This window comes from Tasmannia lanceolata, unplaced genomic scaffold (assembly GCF_043159265.1).
Source record: "Tasmannia lanceolata isolate RefF3 unplaced genomic scaffold, GAP_Taslan_0.1 ptg000058l, whole genome shotgun sequence".
NCBI lineage: Eukaryota > Viridiplantae > Streptophyta > Magnoliopsida > Canellales > Winteraceae > Tasmannia > Tasmannia lanceolata.
This window is the reverse complement of record NW_027518735.1, coordinates 230,001-246,828: the sequence shown is the minus strand read 5'-3', so window position 1 is coordinate 246,828 and position 16,828 is coordinate 230,001.

The following is a 16,828-nucleotide window of genomic DNA, read 5'->3' as shown; positions in this document are numbered from 1 at the left end:
CGGTTTCAAAGACAAACGTGCGCAGGGCCAGGGGACCGCGGATGACTGCTCGTGCTGGCCCCGTTGGGCGGCATTGATGGTCGGTTGCAAAGAAAATGCGCGATTGCTCGTGTCGGGGCCTGGCAAGCCAAGGCCAAGCGAGCCATGGCAACGCGGATGATGGCTCGCTAGTGCTGGCGCCGTGCACAGTGGCCTCGCACACTCGCCCTGCACGCTTCCCTTGCACGCAGCCTTGCACACTAGCCTCGCATGCGAGCCTTGCACCCTAGCCATGCAAACTGGCCTTGCACGGTAGCCATGCACACAAGCCGTGCACATTAGCCATGCGCACAAGCCCCGCACACTAGCCTTGCGCACAACCCTTGCACACAAGCCATGCACTCGAGCAATGCACACAAGCCTTGCACTCAAGCAATGCACACAAGCCCTGGACACTAGCCTTGCACACGGGCCTGGCACACAAGCCTTGGGCACTAGCCTTGCGCACTAGCGTTCCACATGAGCCTTGCACACTAGCCTTGGACACTAGCCTTGCACACAGGCCTTGCACACTAGGCATGCTTGGGCGAGCTGATCCCGCATCAAGTCGACGGGTCTAGGCATTCTTGGGCGCAGATCCCGCATCGTCTCGTCGCGTCTGGGCGCAAACACGTCGCGTCTCGTTGCGTCTTCAGAAGTCGTCGCTAACAGCACCTTTGGTTGCCACTGGTGGTTAGGCTGGTTGGTTGCGCAAACCCTATAGGAGGGTGGCATGCTGGTGGGCGTTTTTGCCCGGATAGGCACTAGAATGTGCAGATTTTGGGCGTTTTTGCCTGGATAGGCTAAGGAATGGGCATGCTTTGGGCGTTTTTGCCCGGATAGGCACCGGAATGCTTGGCCTTGGCTTGTCCTAGCAAGGTATTGCTGGGTTGGGCTCCCTTGGCCTTTTGGGCGCCTTGGACGATGTCTTGCGAAGACCATGGGCACAAGGCCATGGCATATGGTGAGGAAAGGACCACGGTTGCCAAGGTTAGGCACCGGAATGCTTGGCCTTGGCTTGCCAAAGCAGGGCATTGCTGGGTTGGGCTCCCTTGGCCTTCCGGGCGCCTTGGACACTGTCTTGGGAAGACCATGGGCACAAGGCCATGGCATATGGTGGGGAATGGACCACGGTTGCCAAGGCTAGGCATATAGAGAGGAATTGCATTTTTGCCCGGATAGGCACCGGAATGCTTGGCCTTGGCTTGCCATAGCAGGGCATTGCTGGGTTGGGCTCCCTTGGCCTTCCGGGGGCCTTGGACGCTGTCTTGGGAAGACCATGGGCACAAGGCCATGGCATATAGTGAGGAATGGACCACGGTTGGCAAGGCTAGGCATATAGAGAGGAATGGACCACGGTTGCCAAGGTTGCGCAAGTTTTGGGCATTTTTTGCCCGGATATGCCCAAGTATGCCCCGATAGGCCCGTTACGCCCCGGTATGAACGCGTATGCCCGGATAGACTCGGCATGCCTTGGGATACATGCGTATGCCCCGATAGGCTTGGTACGCCCCGATATGCGCACGTGTGCCCCAGTAGGGCTCGGTATGCCCCGGTATGTACGCGTGTGCCCCGATAGGCCCGGTATGCCCCGATATGCACACGTGTGCCCCAATAGGGGTCGGTATGCCCCGGTAGGTACGCGTGTGCCCCGTAATGCACGTTTCGCAGATCTCCCCGCATGTCCCGCCCCTATATGTAATACTTACTTACTTACTTACTTTCTTTCTTGCTTGCTTGCTTGCTTGCAATGGTTGGGAGTGCCCGGCATGCCCCGCTGCAGAGACCAAGGGCGCAATGACTTGGCACCGCGGATGCCGGGACTCCGGCACTTCCCGTGGCACTGATGGTTGGTTCCAAAGACAAAAGGCCGTGCAAGGCCACCGCACCGCGGATGATTTTGCTCGTGCTAGCGCCGTTGTGTGGCCAAAGAACATGCGCGAATGCTCGTGTCGGAAGGGTTGGTGTCCTGGCCCCGCGGGTGTCACGAATGCTCGGTTGCGAAGACCATGGGACCAGAGCCATGGCACGTCGGATGATGGCTCCAGCTGGCGCCCCGGCACTTTCTGTGGCATTGATGCTCGGTTTCAAAGACAAACGTGCGCAGGGCCAGGGGACCGCGGATGACTGCTCGTGCTGGCCCCGTTGGGCAGCATTGATGGTCGGTTGCAAAGAAAATGCGCGATTGCTCGTGTCGGGGCCCGGCAAGCCAAGGCCAAGCGAGCCATGGCACGTCGGATGATGGCTCCAGCTGGCGCCCCGGCACTTTCTGTGGCATTGATGCTCGGTTTCAAAGACAAACGTGCGCAGGGCCAGGGGACCGCGGATGACTGCTCGTGCTGGCCCCGTTGGGCGGCATTGATGGTCGGTTGCAAAGAAAATGCGCGATTGCTCGTGTCGGGGCCTGGCAAGCCAAGGCCAAGCGAGCCATGGCAACGCGGATGATGGCTCGCTAGTGCTGGCGCCGTGCACAGTGGCCTCGCACACTCGCCCTGCACGCTTCCCTTGCACGCAGCCTTGCACACTAGCCTCGCATGCGAGCCTTGCACCCTAGCCATGCAAACTAGCCTTGCACGGTAGCCATGCACACAAGCCGTGCACATTAGCCATGCGCACAAGCCCCGCACACTAGCCTTGCGCACAACCCTTGCACACAAGCCATGCACTCGAGCAATGCACACAAGCCTTGAACTCAAGCAATGCACACAAGCCCTGGACACTAGCCTTGCACACGGGCCTGGCACACAAGCCTTGGGCACTAGCCTTGCGCACTAGCGTTCCACATGAGCCTTGCACACTAGCCTTGGACACTAGCCTTGCACACAGGCCTTGCACACTAGGCATGCTTGGGCGAGCTGATCCCGCATCAAGTCGACGGGTCTAGGCATTCTTGGGCGCAGATCCCGCATCGTCTCGTCGCGTCTGGGCGCAAACACGTCGCGTCTCGTTGCGTCTTCAGAAGTCGTCGCTAACAGCACCTTTGGTTGCCACTGGTGGTTAGGCTGGTTGGTTGCGCAAACCCTATAGGAGGGTGGCATGCTGGTGGGCGTTTTTGCCCGGATAGGCACTAGAATGTGCAGATTTTGGGCGTTTTTGCCTGGATAGGCTAAGGAATGGGCATGCTTTGGGCGTTTTTGCCCGGATAGGCACCGGAATGCTTGGCCTTGGCTTGTCCTAGCAAGGCATTGCTGGGTTGGGCTCCCTTGGCCTTTTGGGCGCCTTGGACGATGTCTTGCGAAGACCATGGGCACAAGGCCATGGCATATGGTGAGGAAAGGACCACGGTTGCCAAGGTTAGGCACCGGAATGCTTGGCCTTGGCTTGCCCTAGCAGGGCATTGCTGGGTTGGGCTCCCTTGGCCTTTTGGGCGCCTTGGACGATGTCTTGCGAAGACCATGGGCACAAGGCCATGGCATATGGTGAGGAAAGGACCACGGTTGCCAAGGTTAGGCACCGGAATGCTTGGCCTTGGCTTGCCAAAGCAGGGCATTGCTGGGTTGGGCTCCCTTGGCCTTCCGGGCGCCTTGGACACTGTCTTGGGAAGACCATGGGCACAAGGCCATGGCATATGGTGGGGAATGGACCACGGTTGCCAAGGCTAGGCATATAGAGAGGAATCGCATTTTTGCCCGGATAGGCACCGGAATGCTTGGCCTTGGCTTGCCATAGCAGGGCATTGCTGGGTTGGGCTCCCTTGGCCTTCCGGGGGCCTTGGACGCTGTCTTGGGAAGACCATGGGCACAAGGCCATGGCATATAGTGAGGAATGGACCACGGTTGGCAAGGCTAGGCATATAGAGAGGAATGGACCACGGTTGCCAAGGTTGCGCAAGTTTTGGGCATTTTTTGCCCGGATATGCCCAAGTATGCCCCGATAGGCCCGTTACGCCCCGGTATGAACGCGTATGCCCGGATAGACTCGGTATGCCTTGGGATACATGCGTATGCCCCGATAGGCTTGGTACGCCCCGATATGCGCACGTGTGCCCCAGTAGGGCTCGGTATGCCCCGGTATGTACGCGTGTGCCCCGATAGGCCCGGTATGCCCCGATATGCACACGTGTGCCCCAATAGGGGTCGGTATGCCCCGGTAGGTACGCGTGTGCCCCGTAATGCACGTTTCGCAGATCTCCCCGCATGTCCCGCCCCTATATGTAATACTTACTTACTTACTTACTTTCTTTCTTGCTTGCTTGCTTGCTTGCAATGGTTGGGAGTGCCCGGCATGCCCCGCTGCAGAGACCAAGGGCGCAATGACTTGGCACCGCGGATGCCGGGACTCCGGCACTTCCCGTGGCACTGATGGTTGGTTCCAAAGACAAAAGGCCGTGCAAGGCCACCGCACCGCGGATGATTTTGCTCGTGCTGGCGCCGTTGTGTGGCCAAAGAACATGCGCGAATGCTCGTGTCGGAAGGGTTGGTGTCCTGGCCCCGCGGGTGTCACGAATGCTCGGTTGCGAAGACCATGGGACCAGAGCCATGGCACGTCGGATGATGGCTCCAGCTGGCGCCCCGGCACTTTCTGTGGCATTGATGCTCGGTTTCAAAGACAAACGTGCGCAGTGCCAGGGGACCGCGGATGACTGCTCGTGCTGGCCCCGTTGGGCGGCATTGATGGTCGGTTGCAAAGAAAATGCGCGATTGCTCGTGTCGGGGCCCGGCAAGCCAAGGCCAAGCGAGCCATGGCACGTCGGATGATGGCTCCAGCTGGCGCCCCGGCACTTTCTGTGGCATTGATGCTCGGTTTCAAAGACAAACGTGCGCAGGGCCAGGGGACCGCGGATGACTGCTCGTGCTGGCCCCGTTGGGCGGCATTGATGGTCGGTTGCAAAGAAAATGCGCGATTGCTCGTGTCGAGGCCTGGCAAGCCAAGGCCAAGCGAGCCATGGCAACGCGGATGATGGCTCGCTAGTGCTGGCGCCGTGCACAGTGGCCTCGCACACTCGCCCTGCACGCTTCCCTTGCACGCAGCCTTGCACACTAGCCTCGCATGCGAGCCTTGCACCCTAGCCATGCAAACTAGCCTTGCACGGTAGCCATGCACACAAGCCGTGCACATTAGCCATGCGCACAAGCCCCGCACACTAGCCTTGCGCACAACCCTTGCACACAAGCCATGCACTCGAGCAATGCACACAAGCCTTGCACTCAAGCAATGCACACAAGCCCTGGACACTAGCCTTGCACACGGGCCTGGCACACAAGCCTTGGGCACTAGCCTTGCGCACTAGCGTTCCACATGAGCCTTGCACACTAGCCTTGGACACTAGCCTTGCACACAGGCCTTGCACACTAGGCATGCTTGGGCGAGCTGATCCCGCATCAAGTCGACGGGTCTAGGCATTCTTGGGCGCAGATCCCGCATCGTCTCGTCGCGTCTGGGCGCAAACACGTCGCGTCTCGTTGCGTCTTCAGAAGTCGTCGCTAACAGCACCTTTGGTTGCCACTGGTGGTTAGGCTGGTTGGTTGCGCAAACCCTATAGGAGGGTGGCATGCTGGTGGGCGTTTTTGCCCGGATAGGCACTAGAATGTGCAGATTTTGGGCGTTTTTGCCTGGATAGGCTAAGGAATGGGCATGCTTTGGGCGTTTTTGCCCGGATAGGCACCGGAATGCTTGGCCTTGGCTTGTCCTAGCAAGGCATTGCTGGGTTGGGCTCCCTTGGCCTTTTGGGCGCCTTGGACGATGTCTTGCGAAGACCATGGGCACAAGGCCATGGCATATGGTGAGGAAAGGGCCACGGTTGCCAAGGTTAGGCACCGGAATGCTTGGCCTTGGCTTGCCAAAGCAGGGCATTGCTGGGTTGGGCTCCCTTGGCCTTCCGGGCGCCTTGGACACTGTCTTGGGAAGACCATGGGCACAAGGCCATGGCATATGGTGGGGAATGGACCACGGTTGCCAAGGCTAGGCATATAGAGAGGAATTGCATTTTTGCCCGGATAGGCACCGGAATGCTTGGCCTTGGCTTGCCATAGCAGGGCATTGCTGGGTTGGGCTCCCTTGGCCTTCCGGGGGCCTTGGACGCTGTCTTGGGAAGACCATGGGCACAAGGCCATGGCATATAGTGAGGAATGGACCACGGTTGGCAAGGCTAGGCATATAGAGAGGAATGGACCACGGTTGCCAAGGTTGCGCAAGTTTTGGGCATTTTTTGCCCGGATATGCCCAAGTATGCCCCGATAGGCCCGTTACGCCCCGGTATGAACGCGTATGCCCGGATAGACTCGGTATGCCTTGGGATACATGCGTATGCCTCGATAGGCTTGGTACGCCCCGATATGCGCACGTGTGCCCCAGTAGGGCTCGGTATGCCCCGGTATGTACGCGTGTGCCCCGATAGGCCCGGTATGCCCCGATATGCACACGTGTGCCCCAATAGGGGTCGGTATGCCCCGGTAGGTACGCGTGTGCCCCGTAATGCACGTTTCGCAGATCTCCCCGCATGTCCCGCCCCTATATGTAATACTTACTTACTTACTTACTTTCTTTCTTGCTTGCTTGCTTGCTTGCAATGGTTGGGAGTGCCCGGCATGCCCCGCTGCAGAGACCAAGGGCGCAATGACTTGGCACCGCGGATGCCGGGACTCCGGCACTTCCCGTGGCACTGATGGTTGGTTCCAAAGACAAAAGGCCGTGCAAGGCCACCGCACCGCGGATGATTTTGCTCGTGCTGGCGCCGTTGTGTGGCCAAAGAACATGCGCGAATGCTCGTGTCGGAAGGGTTGGTGTCCTGGCCCCGCGGGTGTCACGAATGCTCGGTTGCGAAGACCATGGGACCAGAGCCATGGCACGTCGGATGATGGCTCCAGCTGGCGCCCCGGCACTTTCTGTGGCATTGATGCTCGGTTTCAAAGACAAACGTGCGCAGGGCCAGGGGACCGCGGATGACTGCTCGTGCTGGCCCCGTTGGGCGGCATTGATGGTCGGTTGCAAAGAAAATGCGCGATTGCTCGTGTCGGGGCCCGGCAAGCCAAGGCCAAGCGAGCCATGGCACGTCGGATGATGGCTCCAGCTGGCGCCCCGGCACTTTCTGTGGCATTGATGCTCGGTTTCAAAGACAAACGTGCGCAGGGCCAGGGGACCGCGGAGGACTGCTCGTGCTGGCCCCGTTGGGCGGCATTGATGGTCGGTTGCAAAGAAAATGCGCGATTGCTCGTGTCGGGGCCTGGCAAGCCAAGGCCAAGCGAGCCATGGCAACGCTGATGATGGCTCGCTAGTGCTGGCGCCGTGCACAGTGGCCTCGCACACTCGCCCTGCACGCTTCCCTTGCACGCAGCCTTGCACACTAGCCTCGCATGCGAGCCTTGCACCCTAGCCATGCAAACTAGCCTTGCACGGTAGCCATGCACACAAGCCGTGCACATTAGCCATGCGCACAAGCCCCGCACACTAGCCTTGCGCACAACCCTTGCACACAAGCCATGCACTCGAGCAATGCACACAAGCCTTGCACTCAAGCAATGCACACAAGCCCTGGACACTAGCCTTGCACACGGGCCTGGCACACAAGCCTTGGGCACTAGCCTTGCGCACTAGCGTTCCACATGAGCCTTGCACACTAGCCTTGGACACTAGCCTTGCACACAGGCCTTGCACACTAGGCATGCTTGGGCGAGCTGATCCCGCATCAAGTCGACGGGTCTAGGCATTCTTGGGCGCAGATCCCGCATCGTCTCGTCGCGTCTGGGCGCAAACACGTCGCGTCTCGTTGCGTCTTCAGAAGTCGTCGCTAACAGCACCTTTGGTTGCCACTGGTGGTTAGGCTGGTTGGTTGCGCAAACCCTATAGGAGGGTGGCATGCTGGTGGGCGTTTTTGCCCGGATAGGCACTAGAATGTGCAGATTTTGGGCGTTTTTGCCTGGATAGGCTAAGGAATGGGCATGCTTTGGGCGTTTTTGCCCGGATAGGCACCGGAATGCTTGGCCTTGGCTTGTCCTAGCAAGGCATTGCTGGGTTGGGCTCCCTTGGCCTTTTGGGCGCCTTGGACGATGTCTTGCGAAGACCATGGGCACAAGGCCATGGCATATGGTGGGGAATGGACCACGGTTGCCAAGGCTAGGCATATAGAGAGGAATTGCATTTTTGCCCGGATAGGCACCGGAATGCTTGGCCTTGGCTTGCCATAGCAGGGCATTGCTGGGTTGGGCTCCCTTGGCCTTCCGGGGGCCTTGGACGCTGTCTTGGGAAGACCATGGGCACAAGGCCATGGCATATAGTGAGGAATGGACCACGGTTGGCAAGGCTAGGCATATAGAGAGGAATGGACCACGGTTGCCAAGGTTGCGCAAGTTTTGGGCATTTTTTGCCCGGATATGCCCAAGTATGCCCCGATAGGCCCGTTACGCCCCGGTATGAACGCGTATGCCCGGATAGACTCGGTATGCCTTGGGATACATGCGTATGCCCCGATAGGCTTGGTACGCCCCGATATGCGCACGTGTGCCCCAGTAGGGCTCGGTATGCCCCGGTATGTACGCGTGTGCCCCGATAGGCCCGGTATGCCCCGATATGCACACGTGTGCCCCAATAGGGGTCGGTATGCCCCGGTAGGTACGCGTGTGCCCCGTAATGCACGTTTCGCAGATCTCCCCGCATGTCCCGCCCCTATATGTAATACTTACTTACTTACTTACTTTCTTTCTTGCTTGCTTGCTTGCTTGCAATGGTTGGGAGTGCCCGGCATGCCCCGCTGCAGAGACCAAGGGCGCAATGACTTGGCACCGCGGATGCCGGGACTCCGGCACTTCCCGTGGCACTGATGGTTGGTTCCAAAGACAAAAGGCCGTGCAAGGCCACCGCACCGCGGATGATTTTGCTCGTGCTGGCGCCGTTGTGTGGCCAAAGAACATGCGCGAATGCTCGTGTCGGAAGGGTTGGTGTCCTGGCCCCGCGGGTGTCACGAATGCTCGGTTGCGAAGACCATGGGACCAGAGCCATGGCACGTCGGATGATGGCTCCAGCTGGCGCCCCGGCACTTTCTGTGGCATTGATGCTCGGTTTCAAAGACAAACGTGCGCAGGGCCAGGGGACCGCGGATGACTGCTCGTGCTGGCCCCGTTGGGCGGCATTGATGGTCGGTTGCAAAGAAAATGCGCGATTGCTCGTGTCGGGGCCCGGCAAGCCAAGGCCAAGCGAGCCATGGCACGTCGGATGATGGCTCCAGCTGGCGCCCCGGCACTTTCTGTGGCATTGATGCTCGGTTTCAAAGACAAACGTGCGCAGGGCCAGGGGACCGCGGATGACTGCTCGTGCTGGCCCCGTTGGGCGGCATTGATGGTCGGTTGCAAAGAAAATGCGCGATTGCTCGTGTCGGGGCCTGGCAAGCCAAGGCCAAGCGAGCCATGGCAACGCGGATGATGGCTCGCTAGTGCTGGCGCCGTGCACAGTGGCCTCGCACACTCGCCCTGCACGCTTCCCTTGCACGCAGCCTTGCACACTAGCCTCGCATGCGAGCCTTGCACCCTAGCCATGCAAACTAGCCTTGCACGGTAGCCATGCACACAAGCCGTGCACATTAGCCATGCGCACAAGCCCCGCACACTAGCCTTGCGCACAACCCTTGCACACAAGCCATGCACTCGAGCAATGCACACAAGCCTTGCACTCAAGCAATGCACACAAGCCCTGGACACTAGCCTTGCACACGGGCCTGGCACACAAGCCTTGGGCACTAGCCTTGCGCACTGGCGTTCCACATGAGCCTTGCACACTAGCCTTGGACACTAGCCTTGCACACAGGCCTTGCACACTAGGCATGCTTGGGCGAGCTGATCCCGCATCAAGTCGACGGGTCTAGGCATTCTTGGGCGCAGATCCCGCATCGTCTCGTCGCGTCTGGGCGCAAACACGTCGCGTCTCGTTGCGTCTTCAGAAGTCGTCGCTAACAGCACCTTTGGTTGCCACTGGTGGTTAGGCTGGTTGGTTGCGCAAACCCTATAGGAGGGTGGCATGCTGGTGGGCGTTTTTGCCCGGATAGGCACTAGAATGTGCAGATTTTGGGCGTTTTTGCCTGGATAGGCTAAGGAATGGGCATGCTTTGGGCGTTTTTGCCCGGATAGGCACCGGAATGCTTGGCCTTGGCTTGTCCTAGCAAGGCATTGCTGGGTTGGGCTCCCTTGGCCTTTTGGGCGCCTTGGACGATGTCTTGCGAAGACCATGGGCACAAGGCCATGGCATATGGTGAGGAAAGGACCACGGTTGCCAAGGTTAGGCACCGGAATGCTTGGCCTTGGCTTGCCAAAGCAGGGCATTGCTGGGTTGGGCTCCCTTGGCCTTCCGGGCGCCTTGGACACTGTCTTGGGAAGACCATGGGCACAAGGCCATGGCATATGGTGGGGAATGGACCACGGTTGCCAAAGCTAGGCATATAGAGAGGAATTGCATTTTTGCCCGGATAGGCACCGGAATGCTTGGCCTTGGCTTGCCATAGCAGGGCATTGCTGGGTTGGGCTCCCTTGGCCTTCCGGGGGCCTTGGACGCTGTCTTGGGAAGACCATGGGCACAAGGCCATGGCATATAGTGAGGAATGGACCACGGTTGGCAAGGCTAGGCATATAGAGAGGAATGGACCACGGTTGCCAAGGTTGCGCAAGTTTTGGGCATTTTTTGCCCGGATATGCCCAAGTATGCCCCGATAGGCCCGTTACGCCCCGGTATGAACGCGTATGCCCGGATAGACTCGGCATGCCTTGGGATACATGCGTATGCCCCGATAGGCTTGGTACGCCCCGATATGCGCACGTGTGCCCCAGTAGGGCTCGGTATGCCCCGGTATGTACGCGTGTGCCCCGATAGGCCCGGTATGCCCCGATATGCACACGTGTGCCCCAATAGGGGTCGGTATGCCCCGGTAGGTACGCGTGTGCCCCGTAATGCACGTTTCGCAGATCTCCCCGCATGTCCCGCCCCTATATGTAATACTTACTTACTTACTTACTTTCTTTCTTGCTTGCTTGCTTGCTTGCAATGGTTGGGAGTGCCCGGCATGCCCCGCTGCAGAGACCAAGGGCGCAATGACTTGGCACCGCGGATGCCGGGACTCCGGCACTTCCCGTGGCACTGATGGTTGGTTCCAAAGACAAAAGGCCGTGCAAGGCCACCGCACCGCGGATGATTTTGCTCGTGCTGGCGCCGTTGTGTGGCCAAAGAACATGCGCGAATGCTCGTGTCGGAAGGGTTGGTGTCCTGGCCCCGCGGGTGTCACGAATGCTCGGTTGCGAAGACCATGGGACCAGAGCCATGGCACGTCGGATGATGGCTCCAGCTGGCGCCCCGGCACTTTCTGTGGCATTGATGCTCGGTTTCAAAGACAAACGTGCGCAGGGCCAGGGGACCGCGGATGACTGCTCGTGCTGGCCCCGTTGGGCAGCATTGATGGTCGGTTGCAAAGAAAATGCGCGATTGCTCGTGTCGGGGCCCGGCAAGCCAAGGCCAAGCGAGCCATGGCACGTCGGATGATGGCTCCAGCTGGCGCCCCGGCACTTTCTGTGGCATTGATGCTCGGTTTCAAAGACAAACGTGCGCAGGGCCAGGGGACCGCGGATGACTGCTCGTGCTGGCCCCGTTGGGCGGCATTGATGGTCGGTTGCAAAGAAAATGCGCGATTGCTCGTGTCGGGGCCTGGCAAGCCAAGGCCAAGCGAGCCATGGCAACGCGGATGATGGCTCGCTAGTGCTGGCGCCGTGCACAGTGGCCTCGCACACTCGCCCTGCACGCTTCCCTTGCACGCAGCCTTGCACACTAGCCTCGCATGCGAGCCTTGCACCCTAGCCATGCAAACTAGCCTTGCACGGTAGCCATGCACACAAGCCGTGCACATTAGCCATGCGCACAAGCCCCGCACACTAGCCTTGCGCACAACCCTTGCACACAAGCCATGCACTCGAGCAATGCACACAAGCCTTGCACTCAAGCAATGCACACAAGCCCTGGACACTAGCCTTGCACACGGGCCTGGCACACAAGCCTTGGGCACTAGCCTTGCGCACTAGCGTTCCACATGAGCCTTGCACACTAGCCTTGGACACTAGCCTTGCACACAGGCCTTGCACACTAGGCATGCTTGGGCGAGCTGATCCCGCATCAAGTCGACGGGTCTAGGCATTCTTGGGCGCAGATCCCGCATCGTCTCGTCGCGTCTGGGCGCAAACACGTCGCGTCTCGTTGCGTCTTCAGAAGTCGTCGCTAACAGCACCTTTGGTTGCCACTGGTGGTTAGGCTGGTTGGTTGCGCAAACCCTATAGGAGGGTGGCATGCTGGTGGGCGTTTTTGCCCGGATAGGCACTAGAATGTGCAGATTTTGGGCGTTTTTGCCTGGATAGGCTAAGGAATGGGCATGCTTTGGGCGTTTTTGCCCGGATAGGCACCGGAATGCTTGGCCTTGGCTTGTCCTAGCAAGGTATTGCTGGGTTGGGCTCCCTTGGCCTTTTGGGCGCCTTGGACGATGTCTTGCGAAGACCATGGGCACAAGGCCATGGCATATGGTGAGGAAAGGACCACGGTTGCCAAGGTTAGGCACCGGAATGCTTGGCCTTGGCTTGCCAAAGCAGGGCATTGCTGGGTTGGGCTCCCTTGGCCTTCCGGGCGCCTTGGACACTGTCTTGGGAAGACCATGGGCACAAGGCCATGGCATATGGTGGGGAATGGACCACGGTTGCCAAGGCTAGGCATATAGAGAGGAATTGCATTTTTGCCCGGATAGGCACCGGAATGCTTGGCCTTGGCTTGCCATAGCAGGGCATTGCTGGGTTGGGCTCCCTTGGCCTTCCGGGGGCCTTGGACGCTGTCTTGGGAAGACCATGGGCACAAGGCCATGGCATATAGTGAGGAATGGACCACGGTTGGCAAGGCTAGGCATATAGAGAGGAATGGACCACGGTTGCCAAGGTTGCGCAAGTTTTGGGCATTTTTTGCCCGGATATGCCCAAGTATGCCCCGATAGGCCCGTTACGCCCCGGTATGAACGCGTATGCCCGGATAGACTCGGCATGCCTTGGGATACATGCGTATGCCCCGATAGGCTTGGTACGCCCCGATATGCGCACGTGTGCCCCAGTAGGGCTCGGTATGCCCCGGTATGTACGCGTGTGCCCCGATAGGCCCGGTATGCCCCGATATGCACACGTGTGCCCCAATAGGGGTCGGTATGCCCCGGTAGGTACGCGTGTGCCCCGTAATGCACGTTTCGCAGATCTCCCCGCATGTCCCGCCCCTATATGTAATACTTACTTACTTACTTACTTTCTTTCTTGCTTGCTTGCTTGCTTGCAATGGTTGGGAGTGCCCGGCATGCCCCGCTGCAGAGACCAAGGGCGCAATGACTTGGCACCGCGGATGCCGGGACTCCGGCACTTCCCGTGGCACTGATGGTTGGTTCCAAAGACAAAAGGCCGTGCAAGGCCACCGCACCGCGGATGATTTTGCTCGTGCTGCGCCGTTGTGTGGCCAAAGAACATGCGCGAATGCTCGTGTCGGAAGGGTTGGTGTCCTGGCCCCGCGGGTGTCACGAATGCTCGGTTGCGAAGACCATGGGACCAGAGCCATGGCACGTCGGATGATGGCTCCAGCTGGCGCCCCGGCACTTTCTGTGGCATTGATGCTCGGTTTCAAAGACAAACGTGCGCAGGGCCAGGGGACCGCGGATGACTGCTCGTGCTGGCCCCGTTGGGCAGCATTGATGGTCGGTTGCAAAGAAAATGCGCGATTGCTCGTGTCGGGGCCCGGCAAGCCAAGGCCAAGCGAGCCATGGCACGTCGGATGATGGCTCCAGCTGGCGCCCCGGCACTTTCTGTGGCATTGATGCTCGGTTTCAAAGACAAACGTGCGCAGGGCCAGGGGACCGCGGATGACTGCTCGTGCTGGCCCCGTTGGGCGGCATTGATGGTCGGTTGCAAAGAAAATGCGCGATTGCTCGTGTCGGGGCCTGGCAAGCCAAGGCCAAGCGAGCCATGGCAACGCGGATGATGGCTCGCTAGTGCTGGCGCCGTGCACAGTGGCCTCGCACACTCGCCCTGCACGCTTCCCTTGCACGCAGCCTTGCACACTAGCCTCGCATGCGAGCCTTGCACCCTAGCCATGCAAACTAGCCTTGCACGGTAGCCATGCACACAAGCCGTGCACATTAGCCATGCGCACAAGCCCCGCACACTAGCCTTGCGCACAACCCTTGCACACAAGCCATGCACTCGAGCAATGCACACAAGCCTTGAACTCAAGCAATGCACACAAGCCCTGGACACTAGCCTTGCACACGGGCCTGGCACACAAGCCTTGGGCACTAGCCTTGCGCACTAGCGTTCCACATGAGCCTTGCACACTAGCCTTGGACACTAGCCTTGCACACAGGCCTTGCACACTAGGCATGCTTGGGCGAGCTGATCCCGCATCAAGTCGACGGGTCTAGGCATTCTTGGGCGCAGATCCCGCATCGTCTCGTCGCGTCTGGGCGCAAACACGTCGCGTCTCGTTGCGTCTTCAGAAGTCGTCGCTAACAGCACCTTTGGTTGCCACTGGTGGTTAGGCTGGTTGGTTGCGCAAACCCTATAGGAGGGTGGCATGCTGGTGGGCGTTTTTGCCCGGATAGGCACTAGAATGTGCAGATTTTGGGCGTTTTTGCCTGGATAGGCTAAGGAATGGGCATGCTTTGGGCGTTTTTGCCCGGATAGGCACCGGAATGCTTGGCCTTGGCTTGTCCTAGCAAGGCATTGCTGGGTTGGGCTCCCTTGGCCTTTTGGGCGCCTTGGACGATGTCTTGCGAAGACCATGGGCACAAGGCCATGGCATATGGTGAGGAAAGGACCACGGTTGCCAAGGTTAGGCACCGGAATGCTTGGCCTTGGCTTGCCAAAGCAGGGCATTGCTGGGTTGGGCTCCCTTGGCCTTCCGGGCGCCTTGGACACTGTCTTGGGAAGACCATGGGCACAAGGCCATGGCATATGGTGGGGAATGGACCACGGTTGCCAAGGCTAGGCATATAGAGAGGAATTGCATTTTTGCCCGGATAGGCACCGGAATGCTTGGCCTTGGCTTGCCATAGCAGGGCATTGCTGGGTTGGGCTCCCTTGGCCTTCCGGGGGCCTTGGACGCTGTCTTGGGAAGACCATGGGCACAAGGCCATGGCATATAGTGAGGAATGGACCACGGTTGGCAAGGCTAGGCATATAGAGAGGAATGGACCACGGTTGCCAAGGTTGCGCAAGTTTTGGGCATTTTTTGCCCGGATATGCCCAAGTATGCCCCGATAGGCCCGTTACGCCCCGGTATGAACGCGTATGCCCGGATAGACTCGGTATGCCTTGGGATACATGCGTATGCCCCGATAGGCTTGGTACGCCCCGATATGCGCACGTGTGCCCCAGTAGGGCTCGGTATGCCCCGGTATGTACGCGTGTGCCCCGATAGGCCCGGTATGCCCCGATATGCACACGTGTGCCCCAATAGGGGTCGGTATGCCCCGGTAGGTACGCGTGTGCCCCGTAATGCACGTTTCGCAGATCTCCCCGCATGTCCCGCCCCTATATGTAATACTTACTTACTTACTTACTTTCTTTCTTGCTTGCTTGCTTGCTTGCAATGGTTGGGAGTGCCCGGCATGCCCCGCTGCAGAGACCAAGGGCGCAATGACTTGGCACCGCGGATGCCGGGACTCCGGCACTTCCCGTGGCACTGATGGTTGGTTCCAAAGACAAAAGGCCGTGCAAGGCCACCGCACCGCGGATGATTTTGCTCGTGCTGGCGCCGTTGTGTGGCCAAAGAACATGCGCGAATGCTCGTGTCGGAAGGGTTGGTGTCCTGGCCCCGCGGGTGTCACGAATGCTCGGTTGCGAAGACCATGGGACCAGAGCCATGGCACGTCGGATGATGGCTCCAGCTGGCGCCCCGGCACTTTCTGTGGCATTGATGCTCGGTTTCAAAGACAAACGTGCGCAGGGCCAGGGGACCGCGGATGACTGCTCGTGCTGGCCCCGTTGGGCGGCATTGATGGTCGGTTGCAAAGAAAATGCGCGATTGCTCGTGTCGGGGCCTGGCAAGCCAAGGCCAAGCGAGCCATGGCAACGCGGATGATGGCTCCAGCTGGCGCCCCGGCACTTTCTGTGGCATTGATGCTCGGTTTCGAAGACAAACGTGCGCAGGGCCAGGGGACCGCGGAGGACTGCTCGTGCTGGCCCCGTTGGGCGGCATTGATGGTGTGTTGCAGAGAGCATGTGCGATTGCAAGTGTCGGCCGGGTTTGGGTTCCCTTGGGCTTTCGGGTGCCTTGGACGCTGTCTTGCGAAGACCATGGGCACAAGGCCCCGTCCTGGCCCCTTGTTCGATTCGCTCTCGTCTTGCGCTTGCTTCCAAGGTCCTCCATGACCTTCCCCATGGCCTTGCTAGATCCCCCCCATGACGCATGACCTCTGTCCGTTGATTGGTTTTGAGTGCACACCATGCCCGGCTTGGCACCGTGTTGTCGCGTGAGTGGCATTTGGATCGTGCATGCTGGTGGGCTACCTGCCAATGCGCACAAGCCTTGCACACTAGCCTTGCGCACGAGCCTTGCACAAAAGCCTTGGACACAAGCCTTGCGCACAAGCCATGCGCACAAGCCTTGGACGCTAGCCTTGCACACAAGCCATGCATACAAGCCTTGCTCACAAGCCTTGGGCACTGGCCCATCGCAGTAGCCTTGCACACAAGCCTTGCGCACTAGCTTTGGGCACGAGCCTTGCGCACTTGCCTTGGGCACTAGCCTTGCACACAACCCTTGGGAACTAGCCTTGCGCACCAGCCTTGCCCACAAGCCTTGCACACCAGCCTTGCACACTAGCCTTGCA